General features: G+C 41.6%; 1 long non-coding RNA gene across 1 annotated transcript; it reads left to right on the top strand.

The window, feature by feature from the left end:
* The first annotated feature begins 532 nt into the window (after positions 1-532).
* LOC138379686 (uncharacterized) lies at positions 533-6,476 on the top strand. Its single transcript, XR_011232271.1, has 3 exons — positions 533-587; positions 2,223-2,295; positions 6,421-6,476. It is a non-coding gene; the product is annotated as an uncharacterized lncRNA (long non-coding RNA).
* Positions 6,477-8,091: the final 1,615 nt, after the last annotated feature.

The raw sequence follows: 8,091 nt of genomic DNA, 5'->3' as shown, positions 1-8,091 counted from the left end.
GATGTGCTCACAGGACAGACAGGATACAGGATGGAACTTGGCTGTAGCTTAGGAAACCAGACAGTGAGAAGAGAGAGCCAAGTCTGGGCAGGTGGTTAGGGACACGTTGTAAGGGGCCTCAGATATCAGAATAAGGCACAGAGACTGTGTTCCACAGGCAAGGTGGGGCCACAGGAGGAACAAAGGTGACCTGTTCTGTGTGAGGATGACCCGGCAGGAGTGCGGAAAGGACGAGGGCCTTGCAGGGAGGTGGGGCACGATTTGTTTCAGAACACAGAATGGGAATCTGTTTCAGCATACTGTGTCTGAAATGGAGGTAACCATCACAAGCGAGATGAAAGAGACCATTTCATTCAGAATTCAATCAATTCTTGAAGGTGCTGCAATGGCAAGTTTGTTCATCTCCTGGTAAACAATCAGATTTTATTTTTGTTTTTGTTTGTTTTTCCTTCTTTTCTCAGCAGCTACAATTAAGTCAACGTGGTGATTTCGCAGGAGCAGTGACCCGGCTGCGTGGGAAGGTTGCGTGTGAGCAAGGCCTCCGGCTCCTGCCTGGACTCTCTCATCATGGATTCCCGGGAGGGAAGGTGAGTGCCCTGCAGGGCCTCCGTGGGTCCTGAGCCCCAACCTTCCCCAGCCTGAGTGCAGAGTGTGAGCACGTCCTCTTTCCTCAGGGGAGCCCTGCCTCCCGACTCCAGGGACTCTTTCCTGGGAGGAGGCGTGGGTGTGGGCTGGAGAGGCTGCCCCAGGCCAGCCTGGAGACCCTATGACTAGCTCCCGGTGTTTGCTGTGCCCTGTGCCCAGTGCTTGTTAGGACTGGGCTGCGAGGACACCACCCAGCAGACGTGGGTCATTTAGAGACTCCACAAGGAGGCATCACTCAGCTCTGGGTTAGGGGCACAACTGGATGACCCTCAGGGAAGTCTGATAGAAAATGGTGAGTGTAGGTCTCTGAAAACAGGCGTGGGGGAAGAAAGGCTGGGGGAGGGGTGCCTAGGGGATCTGCAGAGCCAGTGACAGAGGGACCCAGGACGAGACAGGGCCTTGGTGGGTCAACAGGGACTTTGCATGAGTCTATTAAAGGAATTCACTTTCAGTGCTGGATCCTCATGGTGATTATTAGTTTTCCGTCAGTATCACGTCTGGGCACTTGTGTCTCTATGGCCTGAAGGCTACTTTAGAGCCCATGTGTTTTTATACTCCACACTTCTCATCGCCTCCTGAGCACATACTGGCCTCCATCCAAAAGCATGGACAGCAAGGAACAAGGCTGGGGGTGGAGGAAATGGGCAGCCCAGCACTGTCTTCCAAGGAGCTCTGCTTAATACATGGTCCAACAGAGCCTCTGACAACTGGAACCCCTAGGCAGTGCCTGGGCAGGTATCACAGAGGCATTTAGGAAGAGAGAGAAGAAATCAGTGTACTTCCCTAAATGCAGATGTTGCCTAGAGCATGCCACGCTGGTTCACAGCTCACCAAAGAATCTTTCCCAGTAAAGTTGTCCTTAAAAGATTTTTGAGTCAGGGAATAATCTCTGAGACTTGAGTCTAAGAACAATAGCAGTAACAACCTAACAACCACTACACATTCTAAAATAGCTGGAGAGAAATTCAATATGTGTGTGTGCAAAGATTTATTATTAATGTAACTCCAGGAAATGACTGAGCTGGCATAGACCTAATTCCTTTCAGTTTAGAGATGCATGGCGTCTATAACACATAGGCCGTTCATGATGGCCTGGATGTCACTGTGAGCTTCTCTGAGCAATTGGTTAAGTGTATTTACTTACTTAAGGATAGAAATTGTAATTCATTGACCACTTTGTTTATCATTAGTATAGAACGTAAGAATGGGGAAAGTATTGCCACAGAAACTTTCTATTGAGTTTTTGGCAACTTCCCTCAAACTTTCTCAAACTAAATGTGAGCCTTTTCCTGTATCTGAATTTTTCCTTGGTAGGAACTTTAGTAATCAAACTTTTGCTGGAGAGTAGCATTATAGCTCCCTCGGGATTGTTCCCATTTCTCAGGCAATTGTTTTGTCTAACTTTTTTAAAAAAAATCATACTGAATTTGAAGTGCTGAAAGGAAGATAAGTTCTTCAGTCTGAATGATTAATAAGGATATTACAGAACAGAAAAGAGAAGACAGAAGTTGAAAAGCAAATGAAATTTTCTCTGGCACAAAAATCAAATTAGGTTTTTCTGAACTTCTGTTTTATAGGCACAGCCTTGAGGCTTTGTTCTGGTATCTTCCTTGCCCATTTTGCTCCTTTTATGGTCACAGCTACTTCTGGGTAAGTTTCCTGACCCCTAAATCTTTTTCAAAGATTTAGCTCTTCCATAGTATCTAAAGGATTCTTCATAAACTTGGCTAAGTGAGCTACTATGCAAGCCTTTTCTGGATTTCCTTCTTTCAAGATATTGTAGCAGGACTCTTACTCAGTGTGTATTCCCGTGCAATACTAGCATGAGGAAAAGATTAAGAAATTTAAAAAAACAAGGTAAATATATTTACTGATAATGAACTTTAAGATACATTAGGGAATTAGTAATGACCTACTAAGTTGAATCATGAAATTTCCATGGGGTGAATCAACTTGGTTGAATACGGATGACATCATCATAGAGTTCAACCTACAGACCACCTTGAGTCCCACCTCCCCTTCTCATTTTGTTTGGTTTTTGTTTGTTTTTTACTAATTCAGGGATTTATTCATGTTGTTACTATATAAAAATTTGCATGGTAAAGGTTAACAGTAAATTCAGAAAATCCATTACTTCTGCAGAGGGAAGGTAATTCAAAAGGGAAAAGGTGTACAGGTGGCTTTAGCAATGTTCTTTTGCTTCAGTTGGCAGTGGGTACTGAGGTGTAGGGGAGGGAAAAAAGGCTTCCTTCCCCTGTCCTAAGTTTTTTGGCTGGGCTACAAATTAAGCTGACAAAAGACAGGTTAACAGGAAAGAAACATATTTAACTACATAGGCAAGGGACTCTCACACAGGTCAGATGACTGACGCTTATATATTAATATTACAGCATCTTCAGCTATAGAAGGAATGGGGGCAGGGGTTTGGGACTTTGGGTTGGTGGGGTGGGGGTTGTAGCCACATAAGTTCTGGGAAAGTGAGGGGAGAAAATAAATGATGAATAAAGCTTGTCTTGTTATGCAGATAGTCTCTCAGGTAACAAAAGTTCTCTCAGTGCAGCCCTCCCTAATACAGATTTATTTTAGGTATTTTGCATGGCTGGTGCAGTATTCAAGACTTGGTTAATGTTACATACTATATTAATAAGCCAAAGAAGAAAAAATCATTTTTGGTTATGTAAATTGATGCAGGAAAAAACATTTGACAAAATATAACACCATTTTATAATAAAAACTCTCAGACAACTAGGGAGAGAAGGGGACTTCCCAAACTTTATCAAGAGCATTTACCAAAAACCTATAGCCAACTCTTACCAGAAACCTACAGCTAACTCATATTTTGTGGTTAAAGACAATGTTTTCCCCCTTGGGTTAGAAACGAGGCAGAGATATCTGCTCTCACCATGCCTATTCAACAAAGAACTGAAAGTTCTAGCCAACACAAGCAGGCAAGAAAAAAAGTAAGGCATACGGATTAGAAAGGAAGAAATAAAACTGGCCCTGTTTGCATATTACATGATTGTCTATGAAAAATCTCAGAGAATCTACAAAAATCTTGTAGAAATAATAAATTACTTCAGCAAGTTCTCAGGATAAAAGCTCTATACTCCCAAACTCATCACATTACTATGTAATAATGAATATGTAGAAACTAAAATTAAAAACACAACACCTTTACAATTGTTCCAAAGAAAATGAAATACTTAAGCATATATCTGAAAAAACTTGTACATAATCTGTAGGGTGAAAATTACAAAATATTGATGAAAGAAAATGAAGGACGAACTAAATAAATTCATACACATGCCTTGTTCATGGTTTGAAAGTTTCACCCTAGCAAAGATGTCAGTTCTCTCCAAATTGATCTGTAGAGTTAATAAAATTCTTATCAAAACCTCAATGAGATTTTTTTGTGCACATAGATAAGCTTATTTTTAAATTTATATGAAAAAGTAGACCCTAGAATAGTTAATTCTTGAAAAAGAAGAATAAAATACATGAATGATTTTACTAGATATTAGGTTGAGTATATAGTTACAATAATCAGACAGTGTGATATTGGTAGAGAGATGAATACATAGATCAGTGGAACAAAATAAAGAACCCAGAAATTGACTCACGCAAATATGCCCAACTCATTTTTGACAAGGGTACAAAAGCAATGAAAGAGGAAGGAGTTGTCTTTTCAACAAATAGTGCCAGAGAAAATGGACATCCATAGCCTAAGAAATCTCAACTTAAACCTTATACCTTATACACACAAATTAACCTGAAATGGATCACAAACTTAACTATAAAACATAATACTACAAGTTTTTAGAAAAAAAATCCTAGAAGAAAATCTTTGGGATCTTGGGCTAGACAAAAGTTCTTAGTTCTTATTCATAAGTGCCTTTTCATAAATTTTTATTTTCAATAATAGATCAATGGGTACCTTCACTTATTCTGAGAAAACAGAGAAGTATTCAATGTGCTCTTTCAGGTTTATAGGCAAATCACATGGATTGATCATTCATTGTAAACCTATAGTTAGTTGATCAGTAGCAGAGCCATCTGTAGTAGAATATTTTCCTAACAGAAAAATTCTGTATATGATAATAAAATATTTGGAGGATTAAAAGGGGAACCAGGGGGTCAGGGTGAGCGGGAGATGCTGCCGGTGGGGGTGAGAAGGGAGGAAAGTTCCCAACCCAAGCACAGGCAAACCTGGCAGAAACTGCTGGAAGGAGACAGAAAAGTCACTCAGGCTTCAAGTCTACTGATTAATTGTAATGTGCCATGCTTTGTAGAATAAAGAAAACAGTGTTTTCCAGCAAAAACTAGAACAGGTATCACAAATCTAAGGATAGTTTCTTTATGACCAGTTTTTACACAGAAAGATGGAGGAAAGAGTAATATTTTTAAGTTTTATAGCTGGCTTTGGGGAAAAGGAGTTCTGGTTTTTATGACCCACCTTGGGGAAGAGGGGTTCTAGCATGTACAGCTATCCTTGAGGGAGAATGAGGGGCCAGAGACAGAAGGTCAGGGAGAAACATTTTCTTCTGAGGCCTTCATTTTGGGCTAGCTTTTTCTGAGCCCCAACATGGATTTGAATGCGTTTTCCAAAATTGGCTTAACTACCAAATTCTTTATTTGTTCTATTTTGATGTTATATAAACTCATAAATGTTACAATCACCAGGAAGATTTTGGTTCATTCACCCTCCCTCAAATACTGGCTCAGCTCACGTCCCTTGATTCCCTTTGCTCAGAGTTTCCACCTCTGCCAGTGCTGAATTCCCAGTACAAGCTGTGGACTACACATTGATTTGGCTCTACCCTCTCAGAAAACCAGTGAAATATCAATGAGGAATGATATAAAAATGAGAAGACATTCACAGAAACACTTTTAAGTCAATTCATACTTTGAATACAGAGTGCTTCAATAATCAAGAATTTAACCACTGTTAAATTATCCATATGCTGATTAAGGGGGACGATGTTACCCTAGTAAAAGGAACATACACATGGTAGCCCATGAAACCAGTAGGGTGCTGTTAAACAGAGAGTCCCGCTTCAGAGATCGCCAGGTGTCGCTTTTTTCAATTTTGTAATTTACAGTACTTCCTAAGACCCCTCTGTGCATGGATACATCAATGCACTATCTCATTTGATAACCATATCTCTGAGAGGAGGTTGCAAGATTTTCACACTTGCACTGAGTCTTCCAGTGACATCCCACTTCACCTTGACAAGTATATCTGACCACCCCACTGTGTTAGAGATGACAGGCTGTGTGAAATAATGGTATCCCTCCTGCAGAAGGTTGCTTGGGAATGTAGATAGTGTGCAGTGGATTGACGAGTGTAGACTCTTATTTAAATCCATTTTCTATGTCAAGTGATGTGTCCAAGGGATTGATTTTGGCATCAAAACCAAAATACTTCTCTTCCTGAACTTGTTCTTCAGACATTACCCTTCAGTAGCAAGTGCTGACAACTACAGATGCTGCCTTCACTAAAACTTGATTATTGATCAAATAATCTTATCTTGTACCCCCTGAAGTAATGTAGTGGGAGGAAGAGCTTCAGATCTACCCGTGCTTGGGGAGGGCTGCACTCACTGTAATTGCTTGGCCTGGCGACTAGGACTCTTTCTCAACATTTGCCAGTTTGTGAGCATGATCAATGGATTTGGATGCTAAGAATATTTATCTTATGTTTAATTCTGCTCAATATTTTTAACACCCCTGCATTACTAAACAACAGTCTATTTTTTTTTTCTTTTCTGTCCCCAGAACTGCTTACATGATTCAAAACAAATATCTTCCATTGGGCCTTTCATATACGAAACTGAAGTTTAAAAAGTAGTAAATCAAACTACTGCCTACCACTACTATTATACTTCAGAATTTTGGCGCCTGTCTTTCAAAAGCAACAGGATACATGCAACCATTAGGTGGAAAGGTAAACCACTGCATTCTTAACCACAGTGGTTCTTGGGTAAGGTGTGTGCTGCAGTTCCCCAGGCCCTGCCTGAGGTCCCTGCTGCTGGTTCCCACACCCCTCAGCCCTGCTGGCCCTGGCGGGCCCTGAAGTCCTGCATTCTAACTGGCCCTGAGCTCCCATCTTCCTCAACCCACCCAACCTTTCATGTGTCCCTCCTGCACCACAGCTCTGTGGTTTCTGCAGGCAATTGGGAAATGGTCCACTTCCTTCTGTGTTTCCCACCTTCTGCCTGTGAAAGGGACACTGATCAGAGGTCACTGTTTCAGAGTCTGGGGAAATGGCTCTTCTGGAGTTTGTGGCTCTCACTTTCTGGACAAATAAATGTGGTTGCCTGATGGAGCCCAGAGCCCATGGTTGTGTTGCATTCTGGGTCCGTTCCCTTAAAAATACCAGTGTTTCTGCAAGATTTCTGTCATTCTCCCAGTCAGTAAAATGCTTTATGAGCATTTTTTCTGCGGCTCCAGTATGTTTATTAATATATTCATTTATTTGCCAATGATATGCATGCATTGTGGTTCTGTAATTGATATGTATGACAATACTTCTGTATATATATTATGAACTGTATTATATATATATGTAAACCTCAGAAGAATGAGATGAAAAAGAACCTAAATGGAGCTCTAACGTTTTCTCTCTGCACCTCAGCATGCTGTGTTGCCCTTCCTACTGGGGAAAGCCCACCCCGGGCCCCACCACCAAGGTACCTCATGCCTGTTAAGTGAAGGCAGGGTGGGACAACATGGGGACGACTGCCCCAGAAATGATTTTGTCTGCTTTTGCCTCCACTCCTTATCTGTGATAACCATCTTAAATTGCAGGTGTGTTCAGGATTCAGGGAAAGGTATCCTTTCCAAGATGGAGTCTGTCCCACAGGGAGAAGTGGAACGCACTAATGCACTGTTTTTCATGGAAGTTGTAAAGTCAAATTTCCTTTGCTTATCTTTAGTTTCCTCTTAAACCATACCATGATTAAAAATAAGACCGCTATTAAGAGAGTTACCATACTATGAAATAAGTCATTATCTAAATGACAAAGTGGCTTTTTTTTTTTTGCTGAAATAATGATATGCATCCTGACCTGGTGGTGGTAGAAATAATTTTCTGTCAGGCTATCACCTGCCTCACAGATGAAGGGGCTTCTCCCCCATGGGCTGGATGATGTGGTGGGGGAAGCATCGGTTTGAGTCAGAAGATGTGGGAACCAAGCGCATGTGTGGTTGGGGGATATCTCAGGGTCCCCATTTGTCAATCAGGTTACTGGGATAGAGGACAGGCCATAGTTACTGTTTTGACAGTGGCTCTTCATCTTCCTCCCCTCCTTCTTCTTCATCTAAAATCACCCCTAAGTCCCTATACAATGAGGGATGGTATGGAGTGAGCTGGGGGTGAAGCGTGGTGTCGCCACTGAGCAAATGGGACCACCACCCAGTGCTTCTTCTGCCAAGGTCTGCTTCCTG

This window comes from Eulemur rufifrons, unplaced genomic scaffold, assembly GCF_041146395.1.
Source record: "Eulemur rufifrons isolate Redbay unplaced genomic scaffold, OSU_ERuf_1 scaffold_123, whole genome shotgun sequence".
NCBI classification, from domain to species: domain Eukaryota; kingdom Metazoa; phylum Chordata; class Mammalia; order Primates; family Lemuridae; genus Eulemur; species Eulemur rufifrons.
This window is presented reverse-complemented; position numbering and strand designations above follow the sequence as displayed.